Source organism: Notechis scutatus, chromosome 1, assembly GCF_049901735.1.
Source record: "Notechis scutatus isolate UNSWTSFEM ecotype Mainland chromosome 1, rNotScu1.2, whole genome shotgun sequence".
Classification (NCBI taxonomy): domain Eukaryota; kingdom Metazoa; phylum Chordata; class Lepidosauria; order Squamata; family Elapidae; genus Notechis; species Notechis scutatus.
This window is the reverse complement of record NC_142009.1, coordinates 93,713,405-93,730,742: the sequence shown is the minus strand read 5'-3', so window position 1 is coordinate 93,730,742 and position 17,338 is coordinate 93,713,405. Positions and strand designations below refer to the sequence as shown.

The 17,338-nt window shown below is 37.2% G+C and overlaps 1 long non-coding RNA gene across 2 annotated transcripts in view; it reads right to left on the bottom strand.

Moving 5' to 3' along the window:
* The window catches only part of LOC148132911 (uncharacterized), a 57,235-nt gene extending 42,208 nt beyond the window's left edge, over positions 1–15,027 (bottom strand). Inside the window, exons 1-3 of one of the 2 annotated variants that reach the window (XR_015750622.1) lie at positions 14,943–15,027; positions 12,689–12,740; positions 5,868–6,041 (exon numbers count right to left, since the gene is read on the bottom strand). This is a non-coding gene — a long non-coding RNA (uncharacterized LOC148132911). The remainder of the gene's footprint in view (positions 1–5,867; positions 6,042–12,688; positions 12,741–14,942) is intronic. The other variant, XR_015750623.1, reaches the window with a different exon arrangement.
* Positions 15,028–17,338: the final 2,311 nt, after the last annotated feature.

The window sequence follows — 17,338 nt, the reverse complement described above, 5'->3', positions numbered from 1 at the left end:
TTGGTATCCTTGCTATACCAAAAGAGACAACTACACATGTAGTGGTCATGTGCAAAAGTTCCTTTTATTAATCATTCAAACAGCTCAGCTATTTGGCCCAGTGCCTTGCAGCTCAGAACTGGTATTTCAACAACATCTTTTAAGGGGCTATTTGGATTGAAAATTAATTCAAATAAAGTGACCCCTTGAAATTTGACACCACACTGCTGGATATTACAACAGTGAAAATTCCGAGACAACAAAGAAAAAGGAATAGCTGATTGTTACATCTTATCTCTCTATTAAATTTCCACAATGCATCAAGCAAATCAGACCCTTGGCGGTTTACATATAATGGCAGGGTCAATAACAGTAACTAAATCATCCATGGTACAGACTAAGTTAAAATAAAAACAATAAGATATAATTAAAGAAGAAACCGGAAAAGCATAATATCAATAAGCTTCAATAATGTCATGTCAGACTCTATAGGTGTTCTGGATAATTTCCATTTTTAGTAACTTCTGTAAACAGCCTGAGGGTAAATCTGATCTCCAATAAGAGGCAGTCCTATAAGGTATGTGTTGTCCACTGATAAATGGCACCTGCAGAGTTTGACTCCTTTTAGCAGTTTCTCTGACCATACATGGATTAGACAGGTTGGCTCCAGCTGGGAAAGGCCGTCCTGAAGATACCAAATACTTAGGGGTGTATGGTTAAGACCAGCATTTTGAATTGTACCCAGAAGTCAACAGGAAGCCAATGCAGAACCTGTGTCTTAGGCTATGACGTGTTCATGATGACAGGTACCAATTAAGAAATGGGCTGCAGCATTCTGGGCCAACTGTAGAATTCAAGTGGTTTTCAGAGACAATAGTTTACACTCAATGTATAATACATCACAAAATGAATAGTGATGAAGGCATAAAATACGATCACAAGTATTTGGCATTTCTTGACATTTCCTCCAAGTAGGGCCACAATTCACATATCAAGTGAAGATGGGCTGCAGACTCTGCATGCCCATTCGGGAGCATGAAAAATATGAGTCTTGGAACTCCTCCAAGACTCCTTAAGTCATGGTCCTTCTCCTTCAGAAGTAGAGCCACCCTTTTGGGTGACAAAACACCTAAGTGTGCAAAAGACAATTCTCTCTTGACTCAGTTCAGCTTTAGATTGCTATCCTTTCCCTGGCCTTCACATTGAATACAGGGAAAGACCTGAAACCCAGAAAGACAGATAGCAATATTCCAGGCTAGAAGTTGGATCAACACCAAATTATCTATCTCCCTTCAGCTAAAATAATGCATCTGATGTCATCTTCCTGTTATAGTGTCTGGTGACTCCTCCAATGATAATAATGCCTGCTATTATATGTACATGTACCATGTATCAAAGTATCTCTAATCAGGAATCACTAACCTCCCTTTGAGCATTAAAGTATACAGAAAGGAATTGTCCTGGATGACTGTATCATGTATTAATGCAATCCTGTGTCTATCTCCTCCGAAATGAATTTAGAAGACAACATACTAACTCATATTGTAGTTTATTTTTATTTTAGGCAGTAGGTATAAATAAAGCCATTATTTCCTGTTTAGCATTATGCATAATCAAGGCCATTATATTTTGTGATCTTTACCTCTTTATACATGAACCAACAACTTAAGGTTGCAATCCTGTATGTGTACAGGTAATCCTTGTAGGAGAAAAGCAGACTGAGCTGGAAGGCAGAGTTAAACATGTCATCAGTTTAGAGTCATTGTGTTGCCACAAAAGAACAATTCATCTGCCACATGAATTCCATTGACCTTTAGCACCAACTTTGATCATTAGTTGACTAGATTCTTCTGTACAGGTAACAATAAATAAACTCTTCTGTGCTTTGAGCTAAATGAAGTAGTGCCCATGTATAGTAGATACGCCTGGAAGTTTTAGAACTGTATATATCAATGAGCTACTGGCTTGCCTGCAGGTGCATTAATCAATTGACACCTTCCTTTAAAAGGATTTTTTTCAGGGTTCTATTCAGGGTTCTATTTTATCATTTTCACAGCTTGTCAAAGCTAGCATTTCAGCTAGCCTAAGCAGTTAGCTACAAATGATGTTTTCTCAGAAGCAATTTTACTTCGCCATTGGAAATTAAGAACAGTTAGCATGTCTTTTCACTAAATCCATCATACTATTAGCTCCCCATTTTGATAAAAATGTTATTCCCACCATTTTTTTCTTTAATAAAACATTATTTTTGGAACAGGATTGTTGCTTATTATTCAGAGGTGGGATTCAAATTTCTTAACAACCAGTTCTGTGGGCGTACCCTAATTTGTGGGTGTGGCTTGGTGGTCACGTGACTGACTGGGCATGGCTTGTATGTAAATATTGTAAATGTTTATGTAAATATTGAATTTTTTTTTTATTAAAAAAGAGCAACTTTTACCCAAAACAAGGCTGGCCAAATCCAGTTTAAATCTCTGGCTTACTGTGCAATCAGCCCTAATTACTAAATTTGCAGTATATGCTATCCAACTCCCTGCAATTTTGTGTGGTTTTCTTTCTTACCAAAGAAGCTCAGATCAGTGTACAAAATAACAACAAAAATACCAAGTGAAACAAACAAATAGTTAAAATAAATGTATTGACCACAAAAGTCTACCCAATACAAAAATTATGCCAATATTTGTGTTATAAAAAAGATCTGCTCTTGAACAACTTTTTATTCTACAAAGGCCCAACTGAATTTAAAGAAATTTCAGTAGGCCTTCACAAGTTCTGTGAATGTTGTTATGGCTCTCCTTTTTAATAATTTAAATAAATAGAATATTATGATTCCCCCTCCTTTTTAAAGCAATTTTTGTTGTCTATCCCTTCCATTTACTTTCATTTTTATTGAATGTCTGGTCTATGGGGAATAGATAATAGAAGGGGAAATATTTTCAAGTACGTATATGGACTGACCTCAAATTTATTGCCTCAAGTGCTTTGTAAGGCAACTGAAAGAAAGCTGTTAATGTGGGTTTATGAGTACAGCTGGCACATTTACTATTGGATTTACAAGCACACCTCATGAACAATTGCATGACTTTGAGAGATTTGGTATCAACATACACCATAGAACATATGTGCTTGGTTTGAAGGGCCTATAAAAGCTACCAATAACCACTGCAGCTGGATTCATAAAGCTCTTCTAAAAGCTGAAATTCTGTGGCAAAAAAAATATAATTGCAGATCTGAAATAAACAACTGGGAAGGCTTAGGGGTCATCATGCATGCAAACATCCACTTAGCCTTTCTGAAAAGGCTATTAGAACAGCCTATAATGCATGGTGAATCTGCCATTCCCTTCTTAAAATATGATCAAGAATTTAAGACGCCTAATCTGTGGGATTTAGTTATTCCCCCCAAGAGATGCAACAAAGTTCATATTCTTGAGAAAAGGGAAGAATTTGTTTCTCATTACTTGTTATTTGTTATATTGTTGTTTTAAGAAAAGCATTAAAGTTATTACTATTCCAAAAGGGATGTATGTATGGAAACAGACATAAAGACAAAGATGTAGATTTTTCCCACAAAACTATTGCATAAATGAGGATTAAATGTTGACCCCTACATTTCTTAACTGAAACATTGAATATTCCTCCCAAAACATATTCAATGCTTCCATGCCCAATTGCCTTGCTATTAGAATTCCAGGTTCTTGATATAGCTTATTCTGACTCTTAACTAAGAAAGCCAAGAGTGAAAAAAAAAATGCACAAAACCTGATTGGAAGAATTTTTCTTCTTCTAATGAATACAGAGTTAAGCTAAGAGTTGGAGTTTACTTCCCTTTGCTATTCTCCCCACCCCCCTCCCGGAACAATCCCACTCTTCCTTCTGACTATTCCTGCTACTAATATGGCGGAGTCAGATTTTGGTAAGTAAGCATATTGAACATCAAAAAAAGATTATTTGCCCCATCATGAACCAAAAGAGCTACATATATGCAGGGGTGGGATTCAAATTCCTTAACAACCGGTTCTGTGGGTATGGCCTAATTTGTGGGTGTGGCTTGGTGGTCATGTGACTGGGTGGTCATGGCTTGTATGTAAATATTATAAATATTGATGTAAATATTGATTTTTTTAATTAAAAAAGAACAACTTTTACCCAAAAGCAGGCAAAGCAGGCAGGCAGATTGAGTTCTTCACAGAATCACAGATTCACTTAGATCCAATCTCCAATTGGCAACCTGAGTCTGTCACATAAAATTTGCTAGCAAGCAAACTCACAAAATTAACTCACAATACACCATATATGTAAATATTGCATTTTTTTTTACATAAAAAAGCAACTTTTACCCAAAAGCAGGCAAAGCAGGCAGGCAGATTGAGTTGCTCACGGAATCACAGATTCACTTAGAGATCTATCTATCTCCAATCGGCTACCTGAGTCTGCACTGCAAAGTAGAAGCTTCAGTCCTAAGGAAGGTTGGGCTCTGCTTTTAGATTAGAAATCCAAAGATTTCCTGCTTTCTAGCTAATCTAAGAGCAGAACAGCTGGTGTTTGGGGGGGGGAGGAAAAATAGAAACTTACCAAACCAGGCAAGTTCGATGGCTCGCATGCCAGGTAAGGAGTGACTGGGCAGGGAGGGGAGGGGCTAGGAAGTGGAGGAGTTGCCGGTTCTCTGAACTTCGGGTGTGTGCAGCAGCGTTTAAAAGAAATCAGCTGTGCCCCCTGGACAGCTGACAAGGCTGTGCGTGAGTGCACAGCGTTTGAAAATCCTCTTGTTTCCTGCTTTTTCAACCTCAGCTGTGCCACGCAAAGCAGCTGAGGAGGGAAAAGCAGGGAATAAAGGACAGCCTAGAGCCGGGGCAGTTGGGTGGGCAAAACACCGAACCGGTTCGGTGTCAGCTGCTCTTCGCAGCTACAGGTTCTATAGAACCGGGCCCAACCGGCAATATCCCACCCCTGCACATATGCATACAGCCCAAATTCACTGCTTAAAATGTTTGGCTTTTTGATTTAACACATTAATAATGATTTTAAGGTTAAAACAAACAAACAAACTGAAAAGAGTGCAATATTTCTGTTCAGAAGTAATATCCCTAACCTCCAAAAACAGTTTTTAGAATTTCTTGAAAAATTAACTACATGTTCTGAGTCCTCATCTTCCTCTCTAGCTATTGTAGTCATTCTTATTAGCAGTTAAAGTGGGGAGGGGTTTACAGAGATAGGAAATTGGTGGCTCTTCGGGTGTTGGTAGAAGATAATGGTTAGCAGCCATAGCTAGTATGACCAATGGCCATAAATGTCGGGAGCTATAATTCAGCAACACCGAGAAATTGCTCATTCTTGGCTTACAATTTGTTTTTCTGGTGCTGCTAACTGAATGACTCCTCTGACTTTATTTGCTGCTGTCCAATATCTTCAATTACATTCATATTAGCCAAAGAGAAAAAAAAATAGAATGCAAAGTTCTACACACATGGTTGTAAGTAAAAACGGGAAGAGATGCAATATTAATAGCACAGGCATGCTGACTTCATGCATGCACACATGGTCACCAAGACCAGTGACATAACCTATACTAACAAGCCAGTGGGCCCTTACGTAATTTTTGTAATGTAGAGCATTTAAATTTCATACTTTTTGAGAATTTTTTAAAAACGTTTTGGAGGTAAGGATGCTACATGGAATTTGCATGTATGTCAGCAGCGGCCCTACCATACACTATTACATTTTTGGAAAACAGTAGTCATGGCAGCAGCAGCATCACAACTTCTGGAACTGGCTTTAACTATTAAGCCTGATGGTTATCTCTGAATTCCATATTTAAAGCTTATTATTCTAAAGTATGAAGCGAATCAGTGTTGTTGAGACACGTGAAATCTGGATCTTCCAACTTACATACATTTTCCTGGCAGGCAGCCCCACTGGTTTCAGGAGGTCAGTTCCAAGAAATACAGGCAAAGGTGATCTGCCCCTCATAACGATGAAGGGGAGCTGGGAAAGCGTGCTTCTCTCTTGCATCCTTTGCAGTGCACAGAATGAAAACCATACGCTGTGCCAAGAGAGGTGAAGCTGAAAACAATTAAGAGATTTGGTTGGAACAAATCCCTGACATCCATCATCAGCATGCAATTCTCTATGAAACCAATAGGTATAACAGCTATGCAGCTGACAAGAGAACTTTGTCTACAGCTACTGCTCTCATAAATTCTGTTAAAATGTTTTACACTCATACGAGGCATGAGGTGTTCCCCCTCGCTGGCAGTCAAGAAGACCATATCCGCCCCAGAGCACCCTCATCTCCGCCCCAGTTTTCACTCTGTGTTGGACATTTGGAAGCAGTTTAGGGAAAGGAGAGAGATGACTTTCAGATTTTATGTATCACTGCTGATAAGGGTTCTTTTCAGCTATTCTCTCGCATCCTACAACTGGGAATTACAAGCAGGTTGAAGATTCAGGGAAGGAAAATGACATGTGGGCAGTTCTTCTCTTTCTCTTCTCAGTTCATTATACAAGGATTGGATTGTAGCATAGGATGATTTATTGGAGAGGGTGTTTTTTTGAGTGCTATAGGTGGCATTTTCTGGGTTGGAGTGCATCACAATTAGCAAAAATAGTGGATGGAGTCTTGCAGGGGAAGCTCTACTCCAGGAACATGTATAGGTTGTTAATGTAGTTACAGAAGGGGCAGAGCTAGTATCACAAGGCTCTCTCTACTACTTAGCATGTTGTAAGAACCAAAGTATCATAGTTTGTAACCATGGCTTATTGAACAACCATTTTGAAGTCATTGTTGTGGCTTATTAATAAACTGTTGACAATGGACTGGTACAATGCCTAATCCAAACCAAAATTCACAGATGTACATCCATCATTTGATCATTAAAAAAACACGGCATGGTTTAATTGCATGAAGCAGGTATGTCATGCTGAATATTGCACCATTACACATATTTACACTTGATTTACTAATGAAGGCAGCTGAGATATTTAACATAAGTCATCAATTGCCATCCCACCAGGGGACATGGTATTGAATAGTGCATGGCACTAAACAAATCTATAAAATATCATAAATTCATTAGAGTTGAAGGAAACTGCCATTTCTATTTAATATGATCTCCTGTTAAGAATTTCTTAAATAGTGCACAAATTAATACACAAATATTAGAACATATTTCAATTCATTAATACTTTTTTATGAAAAAGTTTGACTTGAATATTGCTGTAATGTCATATAAGTATTTATTAATTTATAACTATAATTTCTTGTCCGACCTGTGGCATCACAAATCCTGAAGGGATAAAAACTTTTCACTTCAGTCATTTCTTCCTCTATTGAGGAGAATAGTTTGCTTGGCTTTTGAAGAGGAAATAAAAATAAAATAGTACTTTATGTAAAGTGTAGAACATAATGTCTATGGAGATTCTCTGTTTCTGTTTTTCAAAATGAACATTGTTTTATTTTTTGCATTTAGTATTTTTAAAGTTGGCTAGTTTTTTTTTAATTGTGCTGGCTTTATGTAATACTTTTCTTTGAATTAATTAAGTAATCTGCTTTCTATACTGTTGGAATCTTTAAACTTGTGGTTAACATCAGAAAGACAAACCAACAATCAAATGGGCTCCTCTGGGAAAAAGTGCAAAAAACTATTTCTATACAGAAATACTTATCATCATTATCATCATTGGTGCAAAGCCAAACACAAGCAGACACATATCTCTTCTTTTAGCATATAGATCTAAGTAGCAACACAGTGCCAATCAATACCAATCAATATGCTGCCCCTTCCTAAGCACAGGATAGAATTTTTTTTTCAGCTTTTCAGCTGATGGTCTGGCAGCCAAATTCAATTCAAATGCCTGTTTAAATGAGAGGCCACATTATTCCTTTGCCATACTATTTTCTGAGCAATGTATTTAACTTTTTCCCTGTATTTATTACCAATGTAGCTGGATTGATGGACCGACAGACACCGAAAGGCAAGTTTTGACATCAGATTAGTCTAAAATCATTTCCCCCATTATAGCATTTTCCTCCTGAGTTGGATCCCAATTCCTAGATTTCCTGGCTATCTTAGCTAACTTCTGGGAACTGCACTTCATCCAGAAAAAGTCAAGGAACTATATCTGCTAATTTGTTAAGATAAGAGAAGTTGCTCTTTTGATTGGTACCTGGAAGGAAGAATAACCATCATCTCAATATTGATTTCAGTGGAATATATGTTGGGCTGATTGTGATCTAGACTGACTGTGTCAATTGATCACTATCTTACCATGCATGCAGATGTTATGTTTAGGAAAATCAATATGGTAGCAATCGTCTGCAAATCTATTATGTGCTAGAACAAACAAGAGCTTTGTGAATTTTTCTTTGTCTGTCAAAGAAAAAAAGAATAACATCACACAAAATTTGCAGAATTGATACAGCCTGTATAGCTATTCTTGGCACTCTGGCACTTCTTTAATGTATTTTTCTTGTAAATCTCACACAAATTGATTTCATTAAAGCTTGAGAGAAGTATTGCAGCCAGTTGCAGTAATGTGGAAATCTAGAGCAGGCTCTTTTCCAAACAAAAAGAGAAATTAGTTTACATTTTGAACACGAGCCCTTGCAAGATCGTTATTTACTTCTGGCATGGCTTCTGAAGTTGCTCATTTATCACTAACCAGGTATGGGCAGAATATTTCCCTCCCTCCACGTTTACAATGATATATATTCATACATAAATAATTTGCAATGCCAAAAATACGTCAAAGGAATTATGACTTGCAGGGCTAGGGCTGAAATGCTGCCAAATCCAATGTTTTATAAATTAGGGACTATGTGTGAAATCCATCCAGCTGTTAGAAGTATCCCATGTCTAATTATATTCACAGTTTCCCCCACCCCTAAAAAATTCTGCCTAAAGCTTAGCACAAAAATGAGTACAGTTACAACCCAGATCTAATGGATTCTCTCGAGATCGTCAAAACAGAAAGACAGTGAAGAAACAAAATTGGTAATCTGCCTATTTCTAAAAGGTTCAATACATAATTTTAAGCAGCTTTCATTGTTTTTGTAGTATTTTTATATATTAATGATTTACACAGGCTTGTGCCATCCCTACCTTTTCAGATGTTGTGAATGACTGATATAGAACATGCTCTTTTTGTTATTTTAGGGATCTGTCACTATGAAAGAAACAACAGCTGCACTATTGTAGTGGGCTCCATGAAGCAGGAAAGTTTGTCTACTTGTATTTTCCTTTCTGATCCATTTAAGAAGCTTTTCATTGTTTCCTAAGATTCTGTATTAATTATTAGGATTTAAGTTCAACTTCAAGTAGGCTTCAATACTTATTTCACAATTCTGTATCAACAACCTGGAAAGATGCTCATTTTAACTTGATGAAATTCATGTCTGAGTTGCCATGTGTAGGATTGCATCATAACTCTGCAATCCCACACTCATGTACGTGGATGTAAGCCTCATTGAGTCCCTCTGTCCAATTTTGTTCATCTGAATCAGAAATATTACTCTATAATATGTGGAAAGTCAGGATGCACCGAGCTAGTTGAAATAGTATGGCAGCCAAGGGAATAAGATGTCCAAGAGCTTAAATGATTTTTCAGTCCTTTCCACACTAGTGACTTATTGCTTCCTCATAGCATCACCTGGCCATTGCTGGAGTACTATAAAGCCTGTCTTCATTACTCCTGTAGGCCACAATGATAGTTGGATTAATAGAAGCTATAAATCACTAGTGTAGTATGGATATATGTTTTGTCCAAGCAGGCTCTTAATTGTGTTTTAGAAATAATTAAATCCCCTGCTCCTCCCCAAAAGAACTAGAAAAGGAAGCAATGATACTGGGCAGAGTGCCTCCTTTTACTGGAAGAGCAATGTTACAGTTAACCCAGAAGAGAGGACATGTTGTGGGTTCCTGTTGGCTAGGGAGCTACATTTGGCAGGTCCTAAGCAATGAGGAATAGTCTCCACCCCTACCCCAAAAGCAAAGCTGGCTTGATTCCTGTTGACTTTCTGGGAATCCCTCAAATCTGATTGTGCCATCAGGTCTGTGATGCCCAATGGACTGGTGAAATACTGAGGTAGCTCTATTGTCATTAATTTATTTTATTTGTTTATTTGTCGAGCATGTATTAGATAACAGATATAAGGATGAACATGATTATTAATACATGAAATGGATACGAATAAAAGCACAGGATGGTTGGTGTGGTTATTCATGCCCCTTACAGACCTCTTAGGAATGGGGGTGAAGTCAACAGTAGAAAGTCTAAGGTTAAAGTTTTTTGGCTTTGGGAAAGAAATCACAGAGTCAGGTAGTGTATTCCAGGCATTAACCACTCTGTTGCTGAAGTCATATTCCTTGCAGTCGAGTTTGGTGCAGTTAACACTTGTTCCTTGTATCTCTTCTCTTTTAGCTTTGTGCTTTTTAATAGTTTTAATAGAGTTTTTTAATAATACATATGGAACTTGATAATCTAAGTTAGAAGACTAAGAGAACTAATGACAATGCTTTGTACCCCAAAAGTGATATTGATTCGCTACATTTGCGAAGAACTGAAGGGGGTAGAGGACTTCTACAGGTGAAGAAAAAGCATGACCTGAATGACTATATTAAGAAAAGCCAAGAAACTTGCTGAAAGAAGTCAATCAAGGAAAATTCTTGAAGACAACAAAAATAAAGGCTGCAAAAATGAAGGGACTACTGAAACCAATTTGTTAATTAGAAGAATAAGCTAATGCATGATAAGTAGATGAAGAATATAGAAGGAATAGCTGATTTAAAAAACCCTCATGAAGGTTTTATTTGAATATCTCAAGGACAATCTTTGCTGATTAATTGCATGAAGGCAAACATGCAACATGTAACAAATAACAGAAAATGTTGTCTTTACAGTAAAAAGAACTGAATAATTGGTCATTGGATCAATAACTTCAGCAAAATTTCACAAACTCACTATAAGCAGCATCATGACTGAGTTGCCAGAATTATTCATTGGAAACTCTGCCAGAGGTTTGAATTTGGATGTAGTAAAAGCTATTGGGACCATCACGTTGAGGTGGTTTTGGAAAATGAATGGATTAAGTACTTATGGGATTTTAAGATCCAGACAGACAGGGTCATAACATGTCTGATATAACAGTTACTGCAAAGAAGAAAGTCTGGTTCATTGATGTTGCTATTCCAGATGATGCAAGAAGTGAGGAAAAAACCAATTGGAAAAAAACAACGAAGTATCAGGACCTGCAGACCGGAACTGAACACTTATGGAAAAGTAAATGTTATACCAATTGTGATTGGCAGCTTTGGAGCAATATCTCAAGGCCTTCCTCAATATCTGGAAATATAGAATTTTACCAGAACTGTGCGCTGGAATAGGTGAAAGAAATGCCACTTGCCTGCAAGCAAGAACCAACAAGATCACAAAATAGATAAAGTAATGGAAAATGAAGAAACTAAAATACTGTAGAATTCAGACAGATGAGCATCTGCCACATAACATTCGAGACTTAACAATTAATAATAGGGGGCCCCAATACCTTTCCTGCCCTGGGCTGCCAAGCCACAAAGATTGGGAACCACTAAATAAGAAAGGCAAAACAATCTAGATAGTAGACATGACAGTAGCTGGAGATAGCAGAATAGAAGATAAAGAATAGAAGATAAAGAACTGAAGAAAATCATGGTTTGTTGCACAGTCAGCCAGGTGTTTAAACTGGACTTGGCATTTTTACCCTTGTATTGAGTTTTTCCCATTGACCTGGGATAGGCTGATGTGGTTGTTTAATGATGCTAAAGGTATCATTGCACGATGTAAGCTATTCCAAATAAAGCTGTTGTTTGCAATTGACTGATAATGATATGTCAATGCCAATGGCATTAAAATAGTGTTTTGGGATTGCACTAAAGGCATCAGTCATTATTGATATGGTTTTTGCTTTCTTTTGCTACAGTTGTTCTACTTTTATTTGCAGGTCTTTGTATTTTATGATTTTCTCCAGTTCTTTATCTTCTATTCTGCTGTCTCCAGCTACTGTCTCCCTAACACAAAGCAGACCTGGCTGTTAATTCTGTTGGCTGCTTTGACCTAATTTCCCTGTCTCAAGCTGGTAAAATGGTTTGGCCTTGTCAGGTTTTTAGCCTGAGAAAGCTGTATGCACACCTGCAGAATGGAAGTTTTGTTCTCTCATAGCATTCCAGCTTTACAGTGAATAAGCCAGTGGACCACCAGTTGGAGTTTTGAATAAGGAAGGCAAGCATATTTTCAATTCCTAAGAAAATTATATTAATCTTATCTCTACAAGACTGCAATTTATTAGAGATCCTGTTTATAGTGAGGTGTTTAAAAGCCTGAACAGTTAGCAGACTCTGAATGAATAGCGTGCATAGGACAGAAGAAAACTGTTTTTAAAGAGACAACAGTTAAAGCGTAGTACTACTTGGAAAGTACAGAGGCTGCTGTAGGTATCATCTTACCTGAGAATAAGGTAATTATTCTAGACTATTGCTAAGTCTGGATCGAATAGACCATGCTGTCAGCAAGGCTGCAAATTCAAAGAGTCAATGCAGCTGAAACAAAGGTCACAATGCTTAGAAGTAAATCATGCCAAGTTTGGTTAGATGTACTCTCAGATAAGTGTAGCATTGTAACCTTCAGTGAAATCATAAGCAAACTTGCCCATTAACTGTTCTCAAGAAGCCGCTTACCATGGAATGGAATTTAGCAAGTAGAATTCATCCTCCATATAAGGCAAATAACCTGGAAATGATTAAAATTGAGCGCAGAAATCAGAAATGTATAGTAAACATCCAAAAAAAGGTAGAATCTCGACAGGAAAAAAAACATTCATGTATTGCACAAAGAACTCACATAAATTGGCCTTTAAACAAACTCACCCACTCCTCTTCTCCCACTATCCCAGGATAAATGCGGAAGCAGAAGCTACATATAGAAAATCAGAGGTATTTTCTGGGGTCCTGTTTGCAACAATAATGAGGCAGCATGAAACACCAGGCTAAATATTGAGGGTAAGACCTTAATACTTATACCAGTTAAGTGATCTCACAGAGCTTCTTCTTGACCCACCACATATTGAGAACCAGATGTTGTTTTATCCCCTAGACTGCTGGGATAAAAGATCCCATTTCAATCTGTATATAATCAGGTTCAAAGATAATAAGAGCAGCAGCCGGGGCTTGGAATGCCAAGATTGGGCATGGAAGAAAAATAGGAAAACCGTGGACTCCTAAGAAGTAAAAATAGATACTATATTGAAGAATAGCATTGCATCATACAAGAGACACTATCTGAAGGTATTCCGTTATTCCGCAAAGGAGAAGCTAAATTAAACAAAATATAAGGAAAAGGCCTCTCTCCCTCTCATACAAATATATATATCAAGGCAGGGTTCTTTTGAGTTTCTTTCTCACATTTTCCTCTTTCCCGGGACTAAGTTGTCACTTATTTAGCATTAACTGTCCCTTGCATACCTTCTTCGAGGCTGGGGGTCTTCAAACTTGACAACTTTAAGACTTGTGGACTTCAACTCCCAGAATTCCTCCTCCAGTCACGTTAGCTCAGGAATTCTGGGAGTTGAAGTCCACAAGTCTTAAACTTGCCAAATTTGATGACCCTTGTTCAAGGCTATCTAGCCATTTCTCTATGGTGATAGAAAAGGGGTGCAATTGGATTCACTGGCTGGCAGGGCCTTAAGAGATCCTGGTTGTTCATTTTTTGGGTAGTTTGGCAGCTTTTCATACCTGTCATCTAGAAAGTAAAATTTATCCATCATTAGAATCATAGGAGTCTGCAGGATCTTACTACTTGTATCAAAATGACAAAAGCAGCATTGAAGAATTATGTTACTCCTTTTATTTTATTTTTATTTATTTATTTGATTTGTCAATCGCTTACAAGATAATAGGGATAAGTATAAACATAGTTATGAATACATGAAATGGATACATATAAGAAAAATAAAAAGAAACAATAGGACAGGGACGGTAGGCATGTTGGTGCGCTTATGCACGCCCCCTACAGACCTCTTAGGAAAGGGGTGAGGTCAATAGTAGACAGTCTAAGGTTAAAGTTTTTGGGGTTTTTTATATGTGTGTAAATAAAAGTTTTTTATATGTGTGTGAGAGAGAGATTGCAATACATATACAAAAGGGGTTATAGATTAAACTATAACCAGCTTTTGTTATCCTGCCCACTTGATCCAGGCACCACTGATTGGCTGGATAACCACTTCTGCCCATTTCTAAACAGCAAACTGATGGCTTAGAAAAAAGCTTCCCCCATTGTCTTTGCTTGTTGAACTTGGCTGGGAAGGTCACACATGACAATTGAATGACCCCAGAGCATTGCAACCATTGTAAATACATGCCAGTTGCCAAGCACCCAAAGTTTGATCATGTAAGGGATACTGCGATGGCCGTAAATATGAGGATTGGTTGTAAGGCACTGTTTTTCAATGCCATTGTAACATTGAATGATCACTAAACAAATGATTGTAAGCCAAGAGCTGTTTTATGCAGTAAATAAAAGGTGGACATGCTTTGCCATTTTTACTGCCATTGTGTGGACTTCGGCTAGTGCTTGATGATATTTTGGCTTTACCTTAGATATCTTTTCACTTGCTTCATTTTCCATAGTTGTTCCTTTGTTTCCCCATTGAATAACAGTGGTTATACTGGTCCTGGGAGTCACAAAGAATGGCTAGCAGACCTCACATAGACATAGGATTCCCCTTCAGTTGTGCAATGAACAGGCCGTATAGCAACATGAGCTATTTTATTTTTGAACTGAAAATGCCCTTTCAAATACAATACATATGTTCCTAACCTATTCCACCACACACACCCCGTCCTTCCTAGATCAATGCTATCATTGGCAAATTTTACTAGTGTCTTTCAAAAAAAAAATTTTTTTTTTGAAACACCTTCAAATGATTAAATTTACCTTTTTGAGGTAACACTTTCATCTGGACCAAAATCACACCCTCCATTTTGTTTTCCTTGGACTTAGTTCTTTAAAACATACATCTGGAAAGAAAAACCACAAAATTCCAACCATCATAAAAGAATGCACAGCACAGGAGCTGGATGATTTTTTTAAAAAAAACATTTTCTTCCTTTTTCTAAGAGGAATGTGAAGTGTTTGCATTCATGATATCCAAAATGTTCAGCATATCAAAGGCTATGTAAATGAGGTAAGGTATAATTGTTCATAAGCAGTTAATTCTGATGGATGTTTTCATAATGTAGTCATTGAGTTTTTCAATACATTGTAAAGTGGTAAGGAAAGGAGAGCAATTACTTTAAGGTCTAGGTAGCTCCCTCTTTCCTGCTCCTGTGTAGTTAATCAATGTCAGATCCCAAAGGCTGATTCAGTTGGTTTATACATACTCCATTTCACTTTTTCTTCTCTAAAAGACTGTTTGCCACAAAGTATAAACACCAATTACAATGCTGATAAGTAAAAAAACATATAATGCATTACCTCAGTGACAATGAAATAAGTGTGTGAGTTGCTGAATAAATTGAAATCACACCTGTTTCTTTTTCTTTCTTTTTAAAAGTGGCCAAATGTGCAGTTCTGTTATATTTAAAGTATAACTGGTTTTATCCTGAAAGTGCTACATTCAAATCCAAGCTATACACATGGATTTATCTCAAGCTAATCAGACTCCACAAATTTAGATTTGCTAGTTTTGAACTGAACCAAGGGACTTTATTTTATAACCATAAAGGCATGCCTGTGAAATAGCCATAGAGAACTCAGCTGCCAGCTGAAATCATGCAATGTAAACAAATGAGATTCACATTCATGTGAATATCCAAAAGGCACATCAGAATGAATTTTGATGCTTTAATGCAATATGCAACAGAATGAAAAAGATGTAAAATGCAAAAAGGAAGTTAATATTTCAAAGGAATCACGGTGCCTCAGTGGGATATATATTGGGAGGTATGCGTAAAATGATGGAACATTGATTGAGTTCTCTTGGCCACAAAGATTGATGTGTGTGTGGGCTTTTCTGCAGGTCACATTAGAAAATCCCATTTAAAATACAAAGTTATAATTGATCTTCATTGATTTGGAAAATGGACAGGCATCTTATTTAATAGAACTTTTGAAGATTAAGCTTGTGTCTACTTTTATATAATTGCTGTTATGGGATAAACCACAGCTGATGATACACTGCATATGAGCCAGTCCTTAATTTTACATAGAACATAGTTAAAAATAGATAAAGAGACTTCTGGTAATAGAGACAATTATTCCACGGTTGTGAGCATTGCAGAACATTGAGTTCATAATCTTTTATAAAAGTTTAGAGCCTCCTCCTGAAGGAGAACCACCTACTTGTGAATCTGACTACTTGAAATGAAGATAAGTTGTATTATTTTTAAGCTGTTTACGTATATGAGAGAACAAGCCTTATGCCCTTTTTTTTTTCAGCTAAACCCTGTTTAGATTATTTCAAGGATCTTTTGCTAGTCACCAGGCCAACTGTGGGACTCTGTGGCCCTGAAAAGTGAAGAAAGACATTTTGTATAATCATTCATATTTTGTAAGATAAACTAGTCAATTAGTTTTACAAGATATTAATATTATGAAGTCATATTGATCTAGTTTCAGTACATTTATTGCTGGAAAGGCCATGACATTCATCTCTATTCAGAACCATGTATAAGTTACTGTATAGCCTATTGCTAGAGTCACATGTTCTTTTTAAACCAGAATTCAACCACTGCAGCCACTAAGCAGCAAGGGAATTCCTTTTTAGGTCTTTCAGAGATTTTTCTGCTGACATGAAAGGTATGCTTCCCCATCATTTGGGTCTGGGAAACACCTGTTACTGTAATGTAGTCCCTATCTCCCAAATATCTCTACTATGCAAAAATAATAATAAATGTGACCTTAAGCCACTAATAATAATCAGGTTTGCTTTTGGCCTGGAGCCTTGTACAGGTAGTCCTCCACCTGCAACAGTTCATTTAGTGACCGTTCAAAGTTACAATGGCACTGAAAAAAGTGACTTATGACCGTTTTTCACAGTTACGACCTTTGTAGCATCCTCATGATCATGTAATCAAAATTTAGGTACTTGGTAACTGATCCATATTTATGAGTGATGCAGTCTCCCAAGGTCATGTGATTGTCTTTTGTGACCTTCTGATAAGCAATGGGAAAGTCAATGGGGATTCACTTAACAATCAGGTTACTAACTTATCAACGACAGTGATTCAACTTAACAACTGAGGCAAGAAAGGTTACAAAATGGGGAAAAGGCTTAGCTAAATGAGAGAACCTTCAGCTAGTATGGTCCAACTCTGGAAAATAAACCGATG